The 27190-nt window shown below is 43.7% G+C and overlaps 1 pseudogene; it reads left to right on the top strand.

The window, feature by feature from the left end:
- Nucleotides 1-7444: 7444 nt before the first annotated feature.
- The window catches only part of LOC148036696 (uncharacterized), a 43330-nt pseudogene continuing 23584 nt past the window's right edge, over nucleotides 7445-27190 (top strand).

Genomic DNA, 27190 nt, shown 5'->3' with positions numbered 1-27190 from the left:
AAGAAGCATTGTCTCTTACTAAAGCATTACATGTCATTTTGGAGCTCCTATCATTTTTATGACCTGACATATGTATGTTGAATGTTTGGAAGACTAAAGAGAGCATTGAATGCAACTGACGATTGAAATCTAGAGATGAAACAAATGCCTTGACATCTACTTGGCTGGTCATTTACAGTAAATGCAGTATATGACATTGCCTCTCTACACTCCTAAAGAAAATAGCATCATTTATCACTCAGGATCTCAAAGGAGTTGATTTCCTGAATGTCAGGTTGCAGGTTTTAGATTGCATATATTTTCTTCATTGTAGTAAGAATACATGAGATAGAGATACATTGTTTGTAGAGTCTATGTATTGACTAAAATACCTATGGGTTATCCCACATGCTTGTGGATGTTTCTGAGATTGTAAAGGGCTAAAATAACCTATTTCTTTGGTGCAAAAAATTATCCTAAACTGCAAGAAAATTGTTCATGAATTGCATGAAACTGTCGTGAATTGCAGAAAATTGTCCTGAACTACAGGAAAACTATTCCTGAACTGAAGGAAACTATCTGAATTGCAAGAAACTATCCTAAATTGTAGGAAATTGGTCTTGAATTGCAGGAAACTGAGCAAAAATGGTCCTCAATCCAAGATCAAATTGATGTCTAACCAAGAAGCATATATCCCCATATGCATAGGCATCCACTGAGCACAAATGAGCATCATCTGACCACCTCTACTAATTCCAGACAAGAGAAGCAGGGGGCTGCCCTATATGACAGCATGTGTGCTATAAGTACTGTCAATAATTTGAAGTGGGGAGTGCTTAAGTTGGTGGTAAGTCCAAGAGCCAATGCTTAGGACACAATAGAGACATGCAAGTCCATTGCTAATGGAAGAAGAGGGCTGTTCAAGGAGTATAAAGGGGGCTGGAGAACTCGTGATGACTGCGCTATAAAAAACAGGTGTAGATTCAGCACAAACCTACCTGGGGGTATTTAGCACATGGCTGATCATCAAGGAGCCAAGGGGGGCACCAATAGGGGCCAAAGATGGCCTACACAAGCCTCAACCAGCCATGGTAGGCATCAAGTGAGATAAGAGGAGAGGAGCTGCTAATGGAGCCTGAGATCAAGCTGAAACACACCTGCAAGCCATCATGTGATGAGGCCTAATGTAGATCCTTGTCTTGGGGCTATTATAGGTGTTTGTCAAGGTTGGGGGGTGTTGCCAAGAAGCCAAATAAGGCTCCAGATCAAGCTAGGTAAGCAACCAAGCTCTCCAATGGCTGCCACAAGCTCGAACCCTATTGTGAACCTATGAGCTGAAAACTGAGTGAGAGAAGAACTCCCATACCTCGTGTCGATGCCGGGAAGCGCTCGCAAAAGAACCCTCTCTGATACCAGTTGAAAGGGATGCAAGAGACGTGTTAGAGAAGAGCACACACAATGTAGGTGTTGTCAACAATGTTATGACAGCCTTATTGCACTTTCATATATATATGAATAAAGAATATGGGTGGTCATTGTACACGGGCAGGCACAAGGGCCTTTTACCCCAACATCCTCATCATCCACACTATCATCCGAATCAGAATCATCAGTATCAGACTAAAGAATCTCGGTTACTCTTCTTCTTGGATCTGCTCATGCCAAGCCTTTTTTCCACTCTTTGTGTCACTTCAACCAATGCATCAATGGTATTATTGTTCCCCACCTCTGCATTAGCAATAACACCTGCAATACCCTTATCCAGCCCCTTAACAAAGTATGAATATTGTAAATCCAATGAAGGCCTATCCTATTGATTCAACCTATTCACTAGGTTTTTAAATTTTTGGGCATAATCTTGCACTAACATGTTCCTCTACTTAATTTGCTTCAACTTTTTAAGCACATCTTGAGCGGTCTTATATTTTCTAAACCTGCTTAGAAAAGCAATTTTAAGACTATCATATGTTGTAAAATGTCTAGTATCATAAGTATTGTACCAATCCATGGCTTTACACTTAAAGGTTGGTGCAAACTACTATAATTTAACTTGGTCCCCAAACATATTGTTGAAGCCACTTGCCACCCACCTTGTCTCAAATTGTGCAACATGACAATCTAGATCCTCCTTCTTTTGCTCCGAAAACTTTGATGCCCTAACTTTAGGGTTGAGTGGTGGGTTGGGATTCATGGCTTTAGGCTTTCTCTTCTTTAATGAAAGTAAGGGATTAAAAGTAAGAGACTTCTTTGCTGTAATAACCCTACTCCTCAATAGGACAATACTCCCCAACACCAAATGCTGCAATCTCTCTATTGCTCTATCAGGAGGAGTTGCAAAATACTCCAATTTAGGTATTCCATTATCATCTCCAATGGGACTTGGAGGAGATTCATTCATTGTAGTAGGAGAATGATATGATGTAATGGTACCAGCAGAGGTACCAATATCGTGGACCTTGTCTCTAAACAAGGAAAGCACCTCTTCATCCAGGATGGGATTTCCTCCTGCTTCACTATCTTCATTTTGCCCTGACCCCCGTTGTTGTCCTGCCAATACTTCTCTAAATTCCTTGGATTTGCTTCAAGTTAAAATAACATTTGATGGATACAGGTAATTCTCTGACATAATTCAAAGATACCAATGTAAATCTTTAATCTGCATCATACTGCTTCAAGCAATCTACCAATGCCCCAAGAAGCAACTAGATTGTCAAATACATATCATCAGAGATAAGTATCATGCATGTGCTTTAACATTAGAAAACAACATAACAAGACTTTAATAAGCTTGTCTCTGGGTTTTCGTTGCTACTCCCAACCAAATTCTGATTCATACAAAGAACTGCTTCATGCAGGCAACTACTGGTTCATGCAAACATTTCGAATTTCTGGCCTCAAATTGAGTCATTTTCAATTATACCTTCCACCCCATGATCAGAAAAATGAATGACACAATCTATATGCAGAAAACCCTTTGAAATGTATATAGAAAATTAGATTTTCTTGCCAAGAACAAGGTTGTCTTTGAAAAAACTTCAACTAGAGGTTTCGATCGACAATGGTAGGATCGCCAAAGTGTTGCTGCCCTTTCTATGCAAAATGCATAAAAGAACAGAGAATACTTCATGAAGCAAATACTCCATATCATGCCCAAAAATCATAGAAACTCAGAAATAATCATATGACAACATAGATCTACTCTACTTAGCACTACAAATCAGAGAATAAGAACCATAATGCATAAAGCATGTTGTAAATAGAACAGATACACTAGAAATGATGGGGCCAACTACCAAATCCTTCGTATTTCAAAGTAAATCCATCATACATCAAAAGTAGACATCAAAGATCATCAAATAGACAAGAATGATACACGAAAATGCCTCATCAAGTCACGTTTTTACAACTACCCAAAAACTGCACTTCATGAGGCAAAGAACTTCATGAGACATATAAAGGCTGCTTCACACAGGAAATAGCACAACTAAGGTCTAATCATGCTAAGGACATAATATATGATCAATATATTGTGAGACCATGACCATGGCTAACAAAAGGCCATAAGCAAAAAATGAAGTTTTGGGGGCTAGGACCTTTCCGAGTTCGCACCATCAACCAAATCGGTAATGTAGAACTCAAAACCCTAGAGGGTGAGGGCATAGGCTTCTTCAATAGCAATTACATAAAAAGTACTACCTTGCCACACACCCATTACACAAGCCTCCATTGCTAGAATCCCCTGTCAAGGTACAAGTGGCCACTATCACGGAAATTGAAGATGAAGATGAAGAAGTCATAGCTCTGACTTACCTGCGCATGATTGTCACTATCAAGCAAACACATACATTTGATGCATTGATAAATGAGGGCTATAATTTTAATATCTTGACTCATGATCATTGGGTTCAAATTGGTAGACCACAGTTGCAGCCCACTATCGCCAAAAATCAGCCCATAGGGGGACCGATCATATGCACTTCTGGGAAAAGCAAGGTTGATATCTTTATCAAGTTTGAAAGCCTACCCATGATCTTTTATGTGTTGCCAAATATGAAGGATGCGGGTACGGAATCATTGTTAGGACGTACATTTAAGAAGCAGGCACTGTGCAATGTCGGCTACCAGTCAACGCATTCACTTAGCCATCGGCAACGTACGTATAGTCGCAGTTTTTAGCAAGGGCTACATGACTCCATCAAAGTTTGCCAAGCCACCAGTAGAGAAACCCACCATAAAGCCTAAGGAGGGGGTCGTGACTTGTCACAATCTGCCAAACCTCAATGCTAGCAAATCACAGAAATCAGAGCTAAGGCCCAAGAACCACATCTCAAATGGATGCCTAAACATCAAGGGCCACCACCTAGAAGTGCACAATCACAACCTCACAAGGCTAGGAACTCATATTCAAAATGTAGGAGGCACAGAAGAACCTATAGGTATCGACGAACAGTCAAGCCCCGATGGGTCCCCAAGACCTTATTGCAAGCGCAAGGCTACTACGAGGGTAATACCTAGATTTGGGTACCTAAAGCCAAGGTGGCCAAGGGCACTAGTCAAACGCCACCCTCAAACTTGATCGCACCAAGCCATGTGACAGAAAAAGCACCAATGCCACAAAACAACTCAAGCTACGAAACCCATAGAGCCTCAAACCCATAGGCCAATAGAGCCTAAAAAAATCCATCGACCAAACCACAGCCTGGTACTAAACAAACTGCCTCAACCTAGTCCTACTAGTGCCCTTAAGACCTCACAAGCATCTAGTAGCACAACACCCACAACTCCAACCAAGCCCATCACACAAGAGGCCCAACCACACCCTCAAAATCAACCAAAGCCACAACAATCAGCTGTCAAACTATCTAGTTCAATCAAACCCCAACCATCTGCGGCCTTGGACCCTCTTACAAGTGAAGATCAATTCTCACTTTGGCCGACAGATTTAGTGGAGAATACGGAGGATGACTTGGTTGCCTGCCTTCGATGGTTGGATGCCACATTTACCACACTTGCTAAAAGTTATGATCAACTAGAACTAGGTCTTTTGGACAAGCCTATAGCAACGGAGGTATGTATGCTACCTTGCTCATGGGAAGAATCCAAATTTGTATTCTTTAAAGCTCCCCAAGCAGCTAAGGAATTAATTGCCACTGAGATTTCCCGAGACCAAGCATGCAAACAATGCCTCTTTACGTCCTACACAAGAACACAATCCTTGCTCTCAACCAATAAATTGAGGAGTTGAAGCAGCTTGCTGACAATGACTCCTGTTTCTTGAGGAAATGGTATACTCTCCAAATTAAATGGGAGCAAGAGGGCTACCAAATCATGACCAACACTAAGCAACGACGTGCAATCAAAACCTCAAAGTATGACCCCAGTTACGTAGCTACAACCTCCTATAGAGTAGTGGCCACCGTTCATAACCGACCCCTAGAAGAGCACATCATGACCCATCCGTATTTAGATCAAATTTTGACTGAGGAAGAGCTACACATTGCTAGCAGAATAGACTCTAGTGACTTCCTAATGGATGTTCTCACCTACATCACTCAAGTAGGCATCCACCCTTTCGACATGGACCACTATGCTAATTTGGAGTACAATCTAAACTTCTATGCTTGGCTCATGCGAAAGTAAAATACTGCTTGCATGAGCTGAATACCCTTGATCTCTCAACCCTTAATCTTAGGAAGGATTCTTTCCAATTCCAAGGGGGAGGGGGTAAGATGAATCAAACATGTAAGGTGAATGAAATATGTAAGGAAAAAAAAAAGCCTCAATCAACGTCCAAAAGAAAAGAATGATTAAAAATCAACTTGTGATTGGGGAAAAATGTCATGAAATTTTGGAAATGGATAGAATTGATTGAAGGAAAAGTCTCTTTCTATTCTTAAGCATTTCAATCGTCCATAAGCACATAATCTTTTTCTTTCTGCAAGAAATTGTTTTAAGATAACTAATCGTGAGCATGGCTTAATGACAAGCACCCACTATGGCACGACATGAAAAGACCAGCAAATTGCCATTCTCGGAGGAAGAGCAAGCAAAGTACGACCTCTTAGTTGAAACGAGAGCCTTTAATCAATTCAAGTTCAGACATGTCTTGAACTTGGATGATATAGCCATGGAGGAGCAAGCCATAAAACAGATTGTGGAGCAACGTAATCTACAAAAGTACGTGGAGGCAATTGGCCAGATAGTAGACTATAACTAGTGCGTAGATTTCCTTTGGACCTTCAACGAGAACCATGGCATTGTGACTGTGCAAAAAGGAGAGAAAACCCACCAAGTACAGATTGAGTTGACACCCGAGTTGGTGGAAAAGGAATTGGGCCTTGCCAACAAGGTGGAAAGACGGTCAAAGAGAGATGTGTGTGCCATGCTAGGAATGGACAAAGTGATGGTCCACACTAACAATGGTATCAGCTTGGTGATATTCCTGATCTAGAAATCCAGTTGCAAGCCAAAATGGTGCATGCACTATTCTCTAACCTAAGGTACAACTCAATAATGAGCCAGATCAATGTGCCTATGCTGGAGAGCATCGTCACTCGATCTCTAGATGAAGTAAATCTAAACAAATTTGTGCAGAAGACCATTGAGTCTTCAGCAAAGGCATTGGCAATAGGAGGAAGACCCGCAAGAGGAGAGTCCCCCTGCTTTTAAGGCAACAAGAAGGGCATCATTCTCAAAGGCCTCGACCATCAAGTTTGGTGGGGTCTTAACTTCTATAATCAATGATGCCATGGGGAAAGGACGGGGAGAAGGAGAAGGAGTTGATGAAACACCTGACAAGTCACCTCCCTACCAAGAATGAGAACAATCCAGTGAGAGAACAGTAAGTGACGAAGAGGAGGAAAAGGAAACACAATCTAGCCGTGGAGGGGCTAAGAAAGCAAAGAAAAAGACTACATAAGAGAAACAAGAAGAATAAAGGAGGAAAAAGGAGAAAGTGATCTAAAAAAGACTTGAAGAGAGTCTAAAAAAAAGAGGAAGAAAGGAAGAAAAAGGAAAAAGAAGAGTCTGAGGAAATCAGCTGAAAAAGAGGAAGAATTGAAGAGGAAGGAATAAGAGGACATTGCGCTAGCAACACGCATGTCAATAAAATAGCAATGCAGATAGGATGAGCTGGGTGCTATGAGCCCACCATGATGAAGGCCCAAGCTCAAGTGCCCAAGTTCTAGAGATCATGCCCCCTTCGGTGAAAGAAAGCTAGGGCAAGGGCCTAATTGAACCCATCCCTACTCTCCTAGTGCCCACTACCCCAACAGCCACAACCACCCAAGACTCCACGCCTAAAGTTGATGCTAGTAATATGTTGGCATGGGTGCAATTCTTGGTTAATAAAGAAATGGCCCAAGGGACAGGTGAAGGTACCCTTGTAGTAGGAACCAAGCGACTGACAGCAATAGTAGATGCTGAGTTGAGACAAGACCCTAAGAGGTAGAGGGTGGAAACCTCCATGACCTCCATTCCAACAATGATGATGCCACCTGCAAACTATGATGAGTACGTCAAAGAGCTTCTCTCGCAGTTAGAGAAAGTAAAGGAGGATAAGAAGGTGGCAATGATGGCTGAGTTAGAAGCCAAAAAGAAGTTCATGGTGGCATTCCAATTAGAGAAGTCCAGCCAAGTAGCTATGTGCCAGAAAGAAATACATGAGCTGAAGGTAAAGCTCAAAGCTAAGGCAAAGAAGGAAAGTGGGAGGCAAGGCTAGTTGAGGAGAAATAGGGCCTAGTGAGGATGTAGCAACACACCAAGGAGCTAGTAGGATTGTATGAAGAGCTATAAGAAGAAATGAAGAATGTCCAAGACACCACAAAAATCCTAGAAGCAGCATGAGAGGAAAGGGCACATAGGCATCAAGAGGAGATAGAAAATTTGAAAAAGGAGGCAACCTTGGGGTAGGAGGAGCAAAAGAGATTGGAGAGAGAGATTGAAGAGCAAGAGCAACGGTTCATAATCCTTGTGCAAAGGCAAGGGGAGAGCCCTAAAGAAATGAAAAAGAGAGTAGAAGATTGGGCTAACCATATTGAAAGAAGAGTCAGGGACTTGACGTGCTGTCTGGCTTGAGTAGAAGTAGACAAGGTGCTAGCAAAGGGAGGGCAGAGGCCGCTCAAGTGAGCCTAGAGACCCAACAACACGCCTTCCTTAACACAATCCTAGATATCACTCAAACAGAAGAAGGGGAGGCCGTTGAACCATTGAAGAGGAAGCTAGGTATTGCCCACAGGGCCCTGAGAGTAGGATTGCATAAGCCGGTGCAGGAAGTAGGTGTCAGCCTTAACCTCGAAGAACATAGGAGTTGTCTACTAAAAGCAGGCTTGACCCCACAAGAAGTGGATGCCCTAGGGTTCACCGAGGAAGCACAACAACAGGACATGCAACAGGGCGAGGTAGAAACAAGTTTTGAGATGGGACCTCAAGAGGAAGAACTCATCCCACTATCCCCTTTTCCTTAACCAGAAGAGCAACAACAAGTGGACACCTCTACAAAAAGGAAAGCTACATTTAGAAGGAAGAGAGAGTAGATGGTAGAGCAAGCATGCAGGAGGTTAAATGCTTAACTAGCAGTAGTGCTTGTAGAACCAGGTGAAGAAGACCTCCTAGTAAACTTCCATGCTGAACTCATAATCTGGGAGCTGCAAGAGAATGCCGATGAGCCCTTCAACTTTAATTTTTGATTCCCCGCCAATTTGAACAGAGTACTGTCAGAGTCAAGGTGGTGGAAGAGGTAATTAACATTGGAAGAAGGCTAGGAGATAGATGGACATCTAAGAGAGCATAGAACCCTACCCTCCTATGGGGGATAAAGGATGTAGATTATTGGCAGGACAAAGTTTTTGAAGTGCCCAAGTCAGTGAAGTGCTATGAATGCCAACCAAAGTGGAGAGGGAGCATTTTTTTGCAACATTCTACCCTTCAAAAGGAATAACTCGACTTTCATGCCATATCCAAGAAGGGTAGGAGTGGATTTTAATCCGAGCATCCACGACAGATATGACTTTCCATGGATCTACAATGCAAATGCTACTAAACTTGAAGAAGCCCTCATCTTCTGCTACAGGTTCTACGCGACTCTATAGCCAGCTTCATTAATGAGGTCTCTTTGTGCCCTAATCCTGCCTTCATCACCACATGTAACTATCTTAGATTGCTTAAGATACTACTAAGGTAGGATCTGACACCACAAGAGCACCACCTCCCAACACTCTTCTTTGATCCCAATGGCATAAACAACTACGCTATGGTTAGATTAATGATACGAGCTACTCTACTTCCCTCTTTTTGCTTAGCCCTCCTAGAAGATATAAATGATAGCCACTTCACCCACTGCAATCATCCATTTCTTTCCACCACCACTCTCCACATGCGAATGAACCTCAAGGGGTACATGTAAATATGGAAATTCCTTGAAAAATCCCTTAAGTCCCCAACTTCACCCTCTTATGACTCTGATGAGACGAAGAGTAGCTTCTCGTCATAGTTATGTAATTCAAAAAAAAAGAAAAAGCAAAGCAAAGGAAAAAGAAAAGAAATAAGAGAAAAAGAGAAAAAGAGAAGGAAATCACCAGAAAAGCAATCAAATCACCTCACTACACATAGGTCATAGTCACTGCACCTAGGGGTCCTCAAGTTAGGTGCATCTGGTAGCTTCGGTCAGCCGGCTCCATCCCTAAACCCCTAGCCTATTTTGATTCTCCACATCATGCTTAGGGCACATCAAGGGCATGACATACCTAGGGAGGTCACACTCGCCTATGGACCTACCTCCCTAAGCCGCACCCACCATACCTCCCTTGCGCACGAACTGGGTTGTCAAGTGTGGGACAATACCTAGGCTCAGACCCAGCTCCCAGTTCCACTAGCACGAGCATAATGCATCACACGGTAATGTAGACACTTCCCCTAGGTAGCACACTTTTCTTTTTAGGTACATACAAGGGCTGCAAACCACCCACTTCAGAGGCCCCATTATCCACTCCAACCACTCTTTTCTTTTTAGGTACATACAAGGGCTGCAAACCACCCACTTCAGAGGCCCCATCATCCACTCCAACCACTCTTGGCCTCCACCACCTCAACATTTTGATCAACTTCTCTCCAACAACTAATCCCCAAGAGGCCCCATTATCATCTACGCTCCTACCACCCTTCAAATCACCACAAACCATCGTCAACACAAACCTATAAGTGCCATGGGATCGGCACTCCTCTAGGAGGGGGGTAATGTTAACCCTAGTTCGAGATGAAGAACTCTAAATGCAGACACAATAGAAGAAGTAGGAAGGGAAATGGTCAAAAGTGGAAGGGCGGCCTCAAAAGCTAAGTCAAAGGCAAAGTCACATTTTTTAAATGCAAAGCGCCCCTAAAACTCTTGTAAAAGAGCGCCAAGCTCCCTCCGGTGCAAATTGTCAAAGGTAGAAGGGCATAGGTAAAGAGAAAGGGTAACTAAAAGGGAATGGAAAAAAAGGACCTTGCCACAATGACCAGTCATGTAAAAAAGGGGATGGGTGGAAGGGCTTTGCATATAAACTCAAAAAGTGAATGAGAAGCTCATTCTTGGGTGTGTGGCTAAAGTGGACTCTTCTTCTTCTCTTCTTCTCTCCTTCTTGCTTGTTGTGTATGCTTGAGAGAGGGAGTGTAAGAGTGTGAGGGACTTAGTGTGTGAGGGTGAGGGATCTTGGAGAGGAAGCTCTCCATCATCTCCTCTCTTCTTCCTCTTCTCTTCTCTTCTCTTGTCTCGCGCGTGGCTATGGAGGATGGAGTTTGGAGGTGGAGGCTTGAGGATGCTTGAACTCACATCACGAATCATGGAGCTACCGGCTTGCTTGAGGGAGGAGGCTACTCATTCAGTCATCAAGGTAAGCTCACTACACCTCGACAGGATCAAAGGCACGTTGTCTAGGTGAGAGATAGCCATTTGTGCTCGCTTGAAACACTTGAAACAATAAGTGGTTCGTGGGTCTTGACAATTGAGGTGAGCACACTCTACACTAGATAAGAGGTCAAATGTGTGAGAAAGGTTCCCTATTATGGTTTTACAATAACCATTAGGGTCTAGTTGTTTAGGTGATACTTGTGACCATAGGGAAGAAATCCTTGACAGGAATGGTGCATCCGTGACCTCTATAGATCTTACAATTTGCATAGAAGTGAGCCTAGCTCTCGATTTTTTACACACAAAAAAAACTATATCATTGTAAGATATTATAAAATCTAGCAAAAAAATTTAGGCATCCTGCTTGAATATTGTTGTGTCAAAAGTGGATATAGTGATGGAAGCATAATAGACTACTGCAATAGACTACATAGCACATGAAAGAAGAGAAAAGAGAGACACTACAAAATAAGAACATACACCAAGACATGAGATATTATAGAAACACTAATACAAAAATGAGATGCTTGAGAAATGGAATCCATACACCAATACATGAGCCAATATACAAACACCAGCAAGTCATCGGCTATATGGGCATTGGAATTGGCTCCTTATCTCCACCAAAACTTGTTATCAAAGTATTTAGAGTGATACAATACAGAGGTGAGAACAAGCCCAAGATCATGATTAGGTTGACCAGAATTGGGGCCACAAAAAATATAGCTCAACCAACAAATAACGTACCAGCAACCATGAAACATGCACCTAAAATCTAGCAACCACATCACATCTAAAAATAAAAGTGCATAACCTACTAGGACATGCACAAACTCACTCATGAATCGACACATCTACTAACACCCTCTCTTAGATCATCGATGACTTGGTACAATATAATTTCCAATGAGAATGAATCATCAAAGTACACACAAGGATGTCACTCAGATAGGACCATGGACTCTCAAGTAGTGAGTGTGCAAATATCCGAGAGGGGGTGTTAGATATGCTCAATGCCCCACTCTCATAAGGTGCCACCAATGATCCATGGTACTCAAAGTTATAAGGCTCCCATTATGAGGAGAAGCCATATGTGAGCCTAGATATTGGTTGAGTCCTGACTTGTATGTCAGATAAGGTCCATGTGATTGGATGGCAAAAAGGTGACCGTTGTGGGTCTAATCTTTGGGCTAGATGGAGTAGTTAAGCTAGTAGCAACTCGAGGCACATTGCATCGAGTTGCGGGGTAAGTGAGTTATCAGGGGCACCTATTTTGGGGTCTGAGGGCCGCAGAAGAGGCCCCTAGTTGGGGGGTCCCAGGGGGGCCAGTGGCCCCCCTAGCACGGGGGTTCGAGGGCAGTGCCCCCAGCCCTACGGTAAAGGGAATATTCCCTGGCTAACTAGTGGAGGCTCATATAGTAGGTCAGTCAAGCTAACCTAACTGCCTTCACGGGCTATAAAGGCTAAACCCCTTCATAACCATCTATAATCTATCTTTCACCCAGCCAGAGTTGTTCCAGCTAGCCTTAAGCTCTTCACCTATCTTCTGTCTAGATCACCATCTAAGCTTCACAGTGGAAGCACGTGGGTGGATGGAGTCATATTTGTATCAGTTTTTTGGAGATAAAGAATTTCTTAAATTCTCCTCTTATCTGTTGTGTACTCTCTATCTCTTTCTCAAATTTTGTTCAATGTGTTGTGTAATCTTTACATGGTATGAGAGCCCAAGGGGCTCTAGGGATCAAAGAGTGCGCAAGAGGCAAAGGCTACAACATCAAAGAGAAACGATGTTATCTTTTGGAAGCAGTTCTAGCACATCAAGAAGTGGTGTAGGAGGTGGTGTTCCTGTACCAGCTATTCAAACATTGAGGATTCGTCCACCAACCTTCAGCGAAGGCAAGTTAGATGGTACAAACTACACCTTGTGGAAGTTCAAAATTACAACTATTCTTGATTCTTATGAGCTTTTGGAGATTGTGTTAGGGACTGATGTAGAACCACAGCCTCCCTCGACCCATCAAACTCTAGTGTGATGATTCCTTTGAATGTAGATCTTCTATAATCTTGGAAACAAAAGAATGTAGATGCATTGTATGCCTTAGTTACAAGCTATTCTGATAGTGTTCTGACTTTGATTCAACATACAACCAAAGCATCAGAGGTTTGGAATGTACTAAGGAGTCAGTATGAAATGCAAAACCAAACAAGGATTCAAAACTTGGAGAATCAACTAGCAGCGGAGAAGTTTGGTGAAGGAGAGATGGCACTCAGATTAAGAATCCGTGTGACCAGATGGCTGGCCCTGGGATACAAAAGACTAGTGAGGAGCTAGCTTGGAGGTGTCTTCGGATTTGTCCACAAAAGTTTGATGGAATAGTAACTGCCCTCAATACTCAGGTGAGACCTCAAGCTTTGAATTTTGAGGAGTTTTGTGCATTATTGATGGAAGGAAGCAACAATGGAGATGTTGCATTCTCTGCCAATGCAAAAGGCAAAGGTGGTTCCTCCACAAAAAACAATGGTGACAAAAAGAAGAAGGGCAGCAAGAAGAAGTTTCAAGGAGAGCGCTTCTATTGCAAGAAGAAAGGACATGCAATCACAGATTGTCGTGTCAAGAAGGCAGATGAAAAGAATGGTGCCCTTTAAAGTAAAGGGAAAGAGACAGCCAATATGACTGAAACAAAGTTGGAGTTATTCATGGCAACCATTGAGGAAAGGGAAAGAGACAACCAATACGATTGAAGCAAAGTTGGAAGTAAAGTTGGAGTTATTCATGGCAACCATTGAGGAAGTGTGCTCCTCAGCGTAAGAAGAATCTACCATTGACTCATGGTTGTTAGATAGTGGGGCCTCCCATCACATGACCAACAAGAAAGGTCTATACAATGTCAAGATTGTGGGAGAGAAGGAAGGAGTCTCACTTGTAGCTTTCTTGCTTGCACAATGGGGGAATACACACAAAGATGGAGGCTGAAAACAGTTTTCCTCTTCTTAGTTGTGTAAGCGAAAAGAACTCTCATACAAAGAAATAGAGGAACCCTATATATGGGTCTCAAACCAAACTCAACTAACTAAGGTGGCATACTAACTGAGCCACAAACTAGAGTAGATAAGGATAGCTGTCATCTAGCTATTATTCATGGGCGGTGTACCAACCGCATCTGCAAACTGACACGTCGGTGACATAAATGCACAATGGTCACCCTGGCATATCACGAGTGGAGCTCGATATCTCAACACACCCCCTCGAGCTCAATCCCAATTCTTGCACACCAAGCAGGTCTCTGAACTTGTGCAGCTTCTCTACACCCAATGCCTTCATGAATATGTCAGCTACCTGATCCTGTGTGCTGACATAAACTAGATCAATAAGACCTAGTAAAACCCTCTCCTGCACATAGTGATAATGCACCTCAATGTGCTTTGTTCTAGCATGATAGACTGGGTTATTTGCCAAGTGTATACTACTCATGTTGTCACAATAAATGACAACTGGCCCCCATCTGTAGGCTGATGCATATCATAAAGTAGCTTATGCAACCAAGCTACCTCACATGCAGCCATTGCTGCGCCCCTGTACTCAGCCTCTGTGCTGGACAAGGCAACTGTAGGCTGTTTCTTGCTGCTCCAAGTGACTGCAGCACTCCCAAAAGAGAACACATATCCACTGGTAGATCGTCTATCAGAAATACTACCAACCCAATCAGCATCAGTGTATCCATGCAACTGTATCTGAACCCCAGTCTCATAAAATAGTCCATACTACAATGTGGACTTCACATACCTGAGTATGCATCTAGCCGCATCCAAATGCGGTTTCCTTGGAGCCTGCATAAACTGACTTACCAATCCAACAGCATAGCTCAAATCTGGCCTGGTAATAGTCATATAAATCAAGCTTCCTACTATGCGTCTGTACATAGTAGGGTCTTCCAGAAGCGCACCTGCATCTGCGCTCAGCTTCACATTCTGCTCCAAAGGAACTGAAATAGGCTTACAGCCTGTCATCCCATATTTGGACAGCATGTCAAATCCATATTGCCTCTGCAAGAGCTGTATCCCACTTGGTGATCTAATCACCTCAATGCCCAAGAAATAACGTAGCTCTGCCAAATCCTTTATCTCAAACTTCTGCTTCAATAGCATTTTCACATGAAGGATATCTTCATCACTGTCACCTGTCATAATCAAATCATCAACATAAATGACAAGTAGCATAATACCTTTCTCTGTTTTTCTCACATAAAGTGAGAAATCTGCCTTGGAAATCTGAAAGCCAATAGTGACAAGATACTGTCCTATCTTGTCAGACCATGCTCTAGGTGCTTGCTTCAAGCCATACAATGCTTTCTTCAACGTGCAAACAAACTCAGGATGAACAGCATGCACATAACCTGGTGGCTGCTCCATATAGACATCTTCTTGCAAATCACCATGCAAGAAGGCATTCTTTACATCCATCTGATGTAAAGACCATCCCTTTGATGCAGCCATAGCAATGGCTGCTCTTACGGTTGCCATCCTTGCAACTGGACTGAATGTTTCTTCATAGTCAATGCCATATGTTTGTGCATACCCCTTGACTACTAATCTTGCCTTGTATCTGTTCACAGAACCATCTGCATTGTGCTTCACCTTATAAACCCACTTACAGCCAATTGCATTCTTACCTTTAGGCAAAGGTACCAACTCCCATGTAGCATTTGCTTCCAATGCATCCATTTCTTCATCCATGGCTTTCTCCCATTTTTCTTTTCCCATGGCTTGCTCAAAAGAAGTGGGTTCTGGTTCCTGTATCACTTTGACCATATATGCATAGTGAATGGCTGTAAATCCATCATATTTCAGCCTATCCACAGGATACCTAGCTCTGGTAGACCTGCGCAAAGTAGATTCACTCCCAGGTGCTCTCAAAACATCCCTGGTCTTCCTTACTCCAGGTGTAACAATAGAAGGAATACCCAACTCATCATCAATGCTCTGTTCTGAGCCATTGGATTCACCATCCACATAAGAGTGACCTGCATTCACATCAAACATGGGCTGATCTACCTTCTCTTTTCCTTTTCGTGATACCTGCATACCACTATCTGCATTGCTTTGAGAAGAATCTCCTGATCTCAATCTACCTGTCCATGGCGAAGAATGTGAATCACTGCTAGAGGACGCTCCAGGTCCGCTAATATCTTGTGACTGCTGCTGTGAATTCTGTGAAGCATTACCATTTTGTGCATCTACATTATCAATCACATTTACTGGTTTATACCAGCTACTCATCTCATCAAAAACAACATCTCTGCTCATTGTAAACTTACGAGTAGAAGGGTTATAGCATCTATACCCTTTCTGCTCTGCAAATAGTAACCAATAAAGATGCACTTCTTAGCTTTTGGATCCAACTTGGATCTCAACTCATCTGGCACATGAACATAGGCAATGCAACCAAAAATTTTCAAATGAGAAATATCTGGTTTCCTACCAGTATACCTCTCCTTTGGAGTCATGCCATGTATTACTGCAGTGGGAGTCATGTTCATTATGTAGACTGCTATAGCAACTGCCTCAGCCCAATAAAAATCTGGCAGGTCTTTTTCATTGAGCATGGCACGAGATACCTCTCCAATATACCTATTTTTCCTTTCTGCAATTCCATTTTGTTGTGGGGTATGACTGCATGAATATTGCTGCTTTATGCCATGCTCCTGCAGGAACCTTGCAAACTCATTTGAGAGGTACTCTCCCCCTCCATCTGACCTTAGGCATTTTATTTGCAAACCTGTTTCTTTTTCAACCATAGCTTTAAAAGTTTTGAAATGCCCAAAAACTTCACTTTTCTTTTTCATAAAATACACCCAAACTTTTCTGCTATAGTCATCAATAAAAGTGACAAAATAATGATAGCCTCCAAGAGATGCAGCTTTAGTAGTCCACACATCAGAGTGGATTAATTCCAATGGCTTCTTACTCTCTTGAACATGTCTAGGAAATGGTTTCCTTGCCTGTTTTCCAAACTGACAGGCTTCACATACCTTATGCATTTCTGCAACCTTGAATTTTGGCAATCCTGCAACAATATTTTGGGCCTGCATTGATTTAAGTCGCTGTACATTAACATGACCAATGCATTTATGCTAGATATCAATATCTCCAACTACATCGGTCCCATGTGCAAACATTGCTGTACTCAATTCAGACATGTCTGCATCCAATGTAAACATTCTACCCTTTTTCTTTCCTTTTGCTATCAAGCGACCTTTATTTTTCATATCCTCAACAAAGCATCCATGAGGATTAAATCTGACCTGCAAGCCCTGCTCAACCATTTGACCAATAGAAACCAGATTCTTAGTGATATTTGGGACATGAAATACATCGGACAGGTATTTCTTTTTCCCATCCTGCATAGACAAATGAATTTTTTCAATCTGCACAATAGGATGTACAGTATCATCACCAGTCTCCACAAATCCTGGTTTTTCCATTTTCCTTGCATCCTCCATCCATTCTGCATGACCTGTCATGTGGTTTGATGCACCTGAGTCAACATACCATACATCGTTGCTTTCTTCTGCACTTGTCACAGAATTGTTCATGTGCTGCACCATAAACAGATGCTCATTTCTGTCATCACCCTGTCTACTAGAAGATGCATAATTCCCTTGTTGCAGTTTTCCATTCATTATGTCATTCTGCTTTTTATAGCAGTCTTTAGCCATATGACCCATTTTACCACAGTAGTAGCATTCAACATTACTGTTTGCATTTTGGCCTCTTTGCCATCCACGACGACCTCTTTAGCTCCCCATGCCTCTAGAGTTACCACGTCCTCCTCTATAGGACTGGTTTTCTTGAGTTTGCTGCATATTCTGATTTCTACCACGGCCTCCAGATCGGCCTCCTCTACCTCTGCCTCTACCTCTTCCAGCATTTGAGTAGAAGACAGCTTCTTTTGAAGTTCCTCCTGAAGAAGATGCACCACCATTTCTCTGCTCCTCAGAAATTAGAAGAGCAATCAACTCCTCAAAATCAGGAAATCTTTCACGGACGGAAATGGATGTTCGGAACTGTGCATAATCCTTTCCTAGACCATTCAAGGTCACAGAAACTAAATCATCATCTTCCACTGGAGACCCAATGGAAGCAAGTGCATCTGCAATCTTCTTCACCTTCATGTGGTAGCCATTGATGCTCATATTTTCTCTTTGCACATTGTGCAACTCTTGCTTGAGCTGCATTTTCCTGGCTTGTGTATTTGTGCTATATATTTTTGACAGAGTATCCCATGCCTCCTTTGGCGTACTTGCATCCTGAATATGCACAATCATAGAATCCGAAATGCTGATAGACAGCCAGTACATAACTTTCCTGGCTCTCTCATGCCATGCTTTGAATGCCTGCATTTGCTGTTGATTGGGAACATCAGGAAGAACTGGTTCTTCTTCATTTCCTGCAACAAATTCCCAATATCCTTTTTCCATAAGGAAATTCGTCATTCTAAACTTCCATGCTTGGAAGTTGTTCTTGTCAAGCTTTTCAGTTACAATCTGTGAAAGAGAATCAGACGCCATTACAGAATACTGCAAAAAATTCTGTCACTGCAGAGAACACAGCTTCAGCCTCACAAGGGAAAATCTGCAAAACTGACGAAGGTGGTATTTAACCACACAGTCACTTCATAGTGACGATTTTGCATCAACAGGCAACAAAGATGATTCTGTAACTCCCAATGTCTCTGCGCATAGGCATACGATGCAATTTCTACAGTAACTTTTCACCAACCTGTAGAACAGTGGCTGCACAGCATAAAACTGGGCCTTTTCTTGAGTGCGTGCAGAAAACTTTCACCTCCAAAACAGGCCCCGAAATGGCCTCGAAAAAAAAAAAACAAGGTCGCCAAGGGTTAAAGCCCTCTCCCGCAGCATATACTGCCCTCTTGCTTCACCGCGAAGGGCGTCTCAACCTGAGACAATGCACTCTTGCAATTTCTGGCTGTGCTACCTACAGAGATCTGCTCCCAAAACAGAAAATGAAAGCAACACTGCTCCTCTTACTAGAACACCACGAGCTTGGCTTGCTTTCTTGAGCTCCTTACTACGAATAAGGCTCTGATACCATGTCAAGATTGTGGGAGAGAAGGAAGGAGTCTCACTTGTAGCTTTCTTGCTTGCACAATGGGGAAATATACACAAAGATGGAGGCTGAAAACAGTTTTCCTCTTCTTAGTTGTGTAAGCCAAAAGAACTCTCATACAAAGAAATAGAGGAACCCTATATATGGGTCTCAAACCAAACTCAACTAACTAAGGTGGCATACTAACTGAGCCACGAACTAGAGTAGATAAGGATAGCTGTCATCTAGCTATTATTCATGGGCGGTGTACCAACCGCATCTGCAAACTGACACGTCGGTGACATAAATGCACAACGGTCACCCTGGCATATCACGAGTGGAGCTCGATATCTCAACATACAATTCTATGCAGCCTCTACAAGAATCCATCACTGTGACGGTTGTAAGTGATGCAAAATGCCCTGCTCTGGGCACATGTACTATTTCTTTTGTTGCTGCAAAAATTCTTAACAGTGCTGGCAAAGTTGTTGGCAAACGAGAAAGAAGGAACAACCTGTATGAGCTAAGTGCTCTTATAGCCATCGTTGGAGTGGGCACAAGTAAGCTTTGGCATGACATATTTGGACACGTTGGATTTGTAGTGTTGAAGGAGATGCACAAGCAAGGTATGGTTGCTCACCTACCTGCAGGACTGAATTGAAGGAACCATGTGAAGCTTGCATGATGGGAAAGCAACAGAGAAAGGCATTTCTACAGGAAAGGAAGATTAGAGCATAGGCTCCTCTAGAGTTGGTGCATGTTGACTTGTGCGGTAAGATATCTACACGGGCCTTGGGGGATCTTCTTATTTTATGTTGATTGTCGACGACTACAGTTGGAAGATGTGGGTGTACTTCCTTTGTGATAAGGCTCAAGCTTTTGACAAGTTTAAAGAATGGCTAAAGCTTGTTGAGAATGAGATAGGGAAAAGTGTGAAGAAATTTAGAACAGATGGTGGTGGTGAGTCCAACTCAAAGGAGTTTGAAGACTTTTGCAAGAGCAAAGGGATTAAGTGTCAATTGACGACGCCTCACACACCTTAGCAAAACAGTGTTGTGGAACATAGGAATCATACCATTCTGGAGATGGCAAGATGCATGCTAAAGGGCAAGACCATTTTTGGGCTGAAGCTGTTAATACTATAATCTACATTCTAAATTGGAGCTATACAAAGGTTCTCAAGGGAAAAACACCTCACGAGGCTTACACTAGCAAGAAACCATCTGTCTCACATTTTAGAAATTTTAGATGTGAATGCTATGCACGTGTTCCAGATGAGAAGAGAAACAAGTTAAAACCAAAAAGCAAAAAATGTATATTCTTGGGTTATAGTGATGAGAAGTGCAAATTATATGATTAAGAGGCAAAGAAAATCATCGTGAGCCGTGATGTGGTGTTCACGGAGAAGCCACATATAGTGGAGGAGGAGAAGGCAAGTTCTTCCACTTTATCATCAAGTGAAGAAGTAGTCCACTATGAACCTGTCCTGAGAGCTGTCCCTATCCTTAAGGAGGAGGAAGCATCATCTTCAAATGATGAGGAAAAATTTCACCAACCTGACATCACCCCACCAAAAAATCCATTGCAACATTGGGTGAAGCAGCTCTATGACCACAATAATCCTATGCCTACATCTATTGAGGAGAAGGTAGACGGGGACCAAGGAGGTCTCAGAGAATAGAGGAGCAAAGGAGGGCTTTTGCTCACATAGTCAATATAGCCTTGATGGTGGCTGAAATTATGAGAGAAGTAAAGGAGCCAACTAACTTAGAAGAAGCACTTGCCGATCCAGCATGGAAGGCACTATGCAAGCGGAGTATGATAGTATAATGAAGAATGACACTTTTGGGAGCTAGTGGATCGACTAGTAAAGCGAAAGGTGATTGGCACCAAGTGGATCTAGAAGGTAAAGTACAAGGCTAGTGGTACCTAGAAAAGTACAAATCTAGACTCACTGCCCATGGATTTTCACATGTTGAAGGGTTTGATTTTCAAGAGTCATTTTCCCCAATTGCTAGAATGACCACTATTCACATAGTACTTGCAGTGGCCGCCCACCACAAGTAGTGGCCAGTTTACCAAATGGATGTTAAGTCAACATTCTTAGATGGTGACCTCAAGGAGGAGGTGTACATGGCTCAGCCACCAGGGTTTGAGTCCCCCCATTCTGAGAACAAAGTATGTAAGCTGAAGAAGGCATTGTATGGGCTGAAACAAGCCCCCAAAGCATGGTACCAATGGATAAATAAGTCCTTTTTAAGCTTAAAATTAAAAAGATGTGCCTCAAATGCTAACTTGTATGTTTACAGGGATGGTGAAAAGTTTGTAGTGATAGTCCTATATGTGGACGGCCTTCTTATTACATGTGACCTCGCTACCGAGCAACTCAGCAGCAGAGCGAGAAACCTGTGCAAAGGCGAATTCAAAAGTCTCCCAAGAGCAAGGCATATTGCGCACTTCTGTTGCAAAGGGTTCCGCTAATAGACCCAAGTCCAAGCGGTCATAGCTAAGGGCTAGCGACACAAAGGTGGCATCGAGCCGTTGGATGCAGTCCACCACATCATCTCCGGTGTCCTTGGCAAGGTCAGCGACTAGCGCTAGAAATGACTTCCGTTCATAGGAGGGTGTAAGGCCGACGGGTGGTTGAGATTCGCTAGAACTAGAGGCTTTGACAGTACATAGTTGCAGTTGGGAGTCTCTTTGAGCCTGCAACCGGGCTGTTTGTAAGATGGGTGGGTTAGGGTAGTCGCAGCAGCTGGGCTGCTGCAGTCAGCTTTGCTGCAAAGACTCGGGTTGACTTAGTCAAATGATGCCACCTGTGACGGTGGCTGTTGCTTGGGCCGATAGGTTTGTGCGACTCTCTTGGGCCGAAGCGTAGATGAGTTGGATGGCTAGGGTTCTGGAGAGCATTGCAGCCTATGGTCTTGAGGTGTTGGGGGGAATGGGCTGATCAAGCTTAAGGGTGGCGTATGACTAGTGCCTTTGGCCACGGGGACTTTAGGGATCCACAAGGAGGCATTTCCCTCATAGTAGCCTAGCGCACGCAAGAGGTTTTTAGGGACCCATATTTGCTTAATCACGTGGTGCTTCCGGTGATTGCGTCGTGGCCTTCTAGGTTTAGAGTTGTGGGTCTTATGCAGACAGGCGCATCTAGTCCTAGGTGTGCATTAAGACATTGAAGTCTGCTCCCTCATCGATCAAGGCGTTGAAAGCGCATGTTTGCTTGGCAGTGACCGTGATATGGAGGTAAGTGGGTTCTACAGCATCCTCATCACCATTGTTGATTTCAGTGATTGTGACTGCTCGTATTTTGACCGACGGTTCTAGCATTGGGGGCTCATGCAAAGGATGAGTGGGAGGGAAGTACTTCTTGACACGACTGCCATTGAAGAAGCCTATTCCTTCACCGTCTAGGGTCTCGAGCTCGACATTACTGGTTCGGCTGATTGCCCGAACCTTGAAGGGTCCGAGACCTCTGAATTTCATCTTTTGCTTATGTCCTTTAACTGAGTAGAGGAGCACTAGGTCACCCTGCTCAAACTCGCGCTACTTGACATGCTTGCCAAACCAGCTCTTTCGTTGGGCTTTCTCGCAAATAAGTGCGTGGGTGGCTAGAAGACGAGTCTCTGATAGGCATTCCAACTCGACTAGGTGTTGCGTCCATGCTTCCTTCCCTTCCCATCGTTCTTGAAGTGCTATTCTCAGGCTAGGGACAAAGAATTCTAATGGTAGAATTGCCTCAGTTCCATAGGTTAGCCTAAAGGGGGTCTGGCGCGACGGCCGTTTTATAAGCTGTGCGGTAGGCCCATAAGGCTACCATCAACTTGTTGTCCCAGTCGCTTCGTGAGGCTCAGACTACTTTAGTCAGGACGTTGATAAGAATTTTGTTAGTTGATTCTACTGGCCATTAGCCTGAGGGTAGTATGGTGAGGATTTGCAATGGATGATAAGAAAGGTGGATAGGAGATGTGCTATCACTTCTTTGATGAAGTGTGTGCCTTGGTCGCTAACCAGTTCGATGGGGCAACCGAAGCGCGAGATCATTTGCTCCCATAAGAACTTACAATCGTCCTAGCGTCGTTTTTTCGTGTGGCTCTTGCCTCTGCCCATTTCGTGAGGTAATCCATGGCCACCATGATGTACTTGGCTTATGAGTACTGCACCGCAGGGCTGATGGGTCCTATGAAGTCAATTCCCCATTTCTCGAAGGGTTGGCGAGCAATAATTGGGGTTAACTCCATTTGATCCTTACGAATCGGGACTTGTGTCCGTCGGGACTCGTCACAATGTTTGACGAATCGCTTGGCATCACGAAAAAGTGTGGGCCACCATAGTTGGGACTGCAGCACCTTCCGTGCTATCATGTCTCCGCTAAAGTGTCCTCCTGTAATGCCGCTGTGCGCCTCTGAGAGCGCATCGTGCATCTCATGCTTACACACGCACCTACACAGCAATCCGTCTTGCCCCAGCCTATAGAGTTGGCCTGCAATCAGCTGTAGGGTTAGATTTTCAGGATCAAGCGCCTAAGTCGTGCCTTTTCTATTGGTCACTCAGGTAGTCCGTGCTCGAGCACTTGGACTATGTCGTCTACCCAGTATGGCGTCAGATCAGCCTTAAATAGATCTCTCACATTGGACATGTGGAATAAGTGGTATACGGGACATGTGATCAGCCATGTAATGCTGTTTTTCCTTTCGTACCACCACGAAGAAATCGAACTCTAGGAGCAGGAAGAGCCATCGAGCTATGCGTCCTGTAGCATAAGGTTTGTTCACTAAATAGAGCAGGGCTTGATGGTCCACGAAGAAGATGAAAGGTGTGGCTAATAGATAATGCCAGAATTTCTTCACGGCGAACACCATGGCTAATCCCTCCCTTTCTGTTGTCGAACAATTCATCTCCATCTTGGTGAGTTGTCTGCTAGCAAAGCTCATTGGATAATCTAAGTTATGCTCACCAGGTTGGCACAACACTACCCCCACGGCAAACTTAGAAGCATCGATGTGTACGTGGAAGGTAATGGTCCAATCTGGGGCTCATAGAATTGGTGTTGTTGTCAGAGCCTTTTTCAATTCTTCGTATGCCCGTTGGCATGCCTCGGTCCACTCGAAGACAATCTGCAGCTTGTACAATGGCATGGCGATCAGCGCGTAGTTCAGCACAAACCGCCGATAGTATCCTGTGTGACCTAAGAAGCATTGAACTCCCTTGTAATTAGTTGGGGGTGGAAGGTCGATAATTTAACCCTAACCTTCGAGAAGTCAATGGCAATGCTGTTCTTCGACACCACGTGTCCTAAGATGCATTCGTGCTTCACCCAAAACTGACACTTCAAGGGGTTCAAGGAGAGACGATATAAGCGGCACCGTTCAAAGACTGCGCAGAGTTTGTCTAAGTGTTCGATCCAGGTCGAATGGACACACAGATCGTCGACAAAGACCTCTAACTCCTTGCAAAGCATGTCCTTAAAGATGGTGCACTGAGACCTTGAAAGGTGGCAGGGGCATTGGTCAAACCGAAGGGCATGACTATGTATGCAAAGATGCCCCACTCCATGGCAAAGGCGGTCTTATGCTTGTCTATAGGATGCACTTGCACCTGGTTGTACCCTAAGAAACCATCCAAGAAACTGTAGGCTTCCTTGTCTGCCACCCTCTCAAGCATGTGCTCGGTGTAGGGCAAGGGATAGTTGTCTCTCTTCGTAGCAGCGTTCACCTTCTTGTAATTGACGCACACTCGAATTTTGCCGTTCTTCTTCATCACAATGACTATGGGTGAGACCCAGTCTGTGTGCTCAATTTTGTAAATGAATCCAGCTCTCATCAGCTTGTCAATTTCCTCTTTGATAGCATGAGCGTGTTTTGGATTCATGGGATACAGTCGCTGCTTGACTGGCATTGCATCCGACATCATGGGTATGTTGTGAGTCACAACACCCGGATCTACCCCCTATAGCTCTTCTAAGGACCAGGCAAATACGTCTATGTACTCCCGCAAGAGAGCGACAAGACTCAACTCTTCTTTACTAGTCAAGTCATCAGCAATGGACACTGGTCGGGTGTCTTCCCTTCCAGGGCTAGGTCTACCCCCTTGACCTTGGTTGGTCCTTCGATTGGTTCGCTCGTCTGCCCTTGACGCTTGGCACCTAACAGAACCACTACCCTATCCCATTTTTTGAATTCAATGAAGCGTTTAGGGAGGTCTTGCGGCTTCCGCTGTTCTTCTAATCCTATATCCCTGGGATGCTTTGCCTTATCCTGCCTCAACCGTCTTCGCCTCAGGTGGACCGGTAAGTCCCTCTTGGTGCGTCTGGAGCATCCGATTATGAAAATCGGACACTGAATCGGGTGTCCAATTCCGTCGGCCTGACGCACTTTCGAGCACAAATTTGTCCAAAATCTCAAGACATCGATGATTATAGACTACAAAATTCACCAGTAATGATGTTGGAGTGGTGGGGGAGAGATCTATATACCTGGGGATCGCCCAGGTATATAGATCTATATACCCGAATGCAACATCAGTCTGTGCCCTGATCGATCGAACAGTCATCCAAGCTCTCTCTCTCTCTCTCTCTCTCTCTCTCTCTCTCTCTCTCTCTCTCTCTCTCTCTCTCTCTCTCTCTCTCTCTCAGCTGGTTGCAAATGAGGATTCCCTTGCCCTTCCAGAACTTATAACCCTACTGCTCATTCCCCGGATGCTACAGATCACTCTCCTAGTGATTCCTACACATTTAAATGCACATTTCCTCCATTTTTCCCCTATTTTCCCCGATTTTCTCCCTGTTTTACAGCAACAAACCCTATGCCTCTCAGGTGTGATTTCCTACTGTTAACCTACTCTAAACGCAATACAAATCGAAAGCAAAATACTGAACTAATTTCTCCATGTTTTCCAAACATCAAACAACCAGAATATCCCAAAATACTTACCTGTTTTGAAGATCAAAAACACCCAACTTCCTACCTATCTCAAGCTCCATTTCGGGAATGAATACCCTATTTCGATGCTCGATATGAGGCGCGCAAGTGCTCAAGCTTGAATCCGTTGGTCCCGGCAACGGAACCAAAATGTGGGAGCTTTCGCTCAACTGCCAAGACCCACGGACCACTTATTGTTCAAGCGTTCCAAGCGAGCTCTAATGGCTATCTCTCACCTAGCTGACGTGCCGTCGATCCTACGAGTGTAGTGAGCTTACCCTGATGCTTGATCGAGTTTTTGATTTGAAGAAGTAGAAAGAGTGTCTCTCATGACTTGCTCTTGCTTGATTCTATTAATCAGTAGTTGAAGTTTGAGTTTATCAGTGGAGGTTTGAGTAGTAATAAAGGCTCTCCAAGATAGAGGCAAGGAAGAGAGTAGAAACATGGCTTGTAATACTGCTGAGATGACTAAACTAAATATTATGGTTTCATCTAGGAAAGATTGCCATTGTTCTAAGAACTTAATCGTAGACTAATCTTCATGCATAGTGGCAGTAGATGGTTTTCTAAACATGGTCATTTGATAGAAAATATCTGTGTGTTCATATGTATTGTTGAAGAATTCCCATACCCTCCTCTCCCTTGCACTCCGGTAGCTCCACGATTCTTGATGCTAGCTCAAGCATCCTCAAGCCTCCTCCATCTCCAAGCTCCATCCTCCATAGCCGCGCACGCAAGAGAAGAGAAGAGAAGAGAAGAGAAGAAGAGAAGAGGAGATGGTGAAGAACTTCACCCTCTTGATCCCTCACTCTCACACACACTCACTCCCTCACACTCTCACACTCCCTCTCTCAAGAGCACACACAAGCAAGAAGGAGAGAAGAAGACTCTTTTTGCCACACACTAAAGAATGAGCTTCTCATTCACTTTTCAACTTTATATACAAAGCCTTAAATCCTTTTTGGGCGGTCATCCCCTTTTCCTTCTTTTACATGGCCGGCCATAGCCTAGGCCCTTTTTCCCATTTCCCACCATTCTAATCTATCCTATTCCCAACCAATACGTACACTTTGCACAGGAGCGAGCCTGGCACTCTTTTACAAAGATCCAGGGGCGCTCCCACATTTTAATGGTGCGCCCTTTTTCTCTTTTGTTGTCTCGGGCCGACACCGAGGCTTTCTGAGGGTCGTGCAAACATTTGAATTTTTCAGGGACTGGTTACCGATCAAGGCGCCTTTTTCTGCTTTTATCCTGCGCCTTTTTTGCTATTTCCCCTTTTTTTTTCCATTTTCCGCTC

The sequence above is a fragment of the Lygodium microphyllum genome, chromosome 5 (assembly GCF_053477565.2).
Source record: "Lygodium microphyllum isolate KBCC chromosome 5, Lygodium_microphyllum_v1.1.10, whole genome shotgun sequence".
NCBI lineage: Eukaryota > Viridiplantae > Streptophyta > Polypodiopsida > Schizaeales > Lygodiaceae > Lygodium > Lygodium microphyllum.
This window is presented reverse-complemented; position numbering and strand designations above follow the sequence as displayed.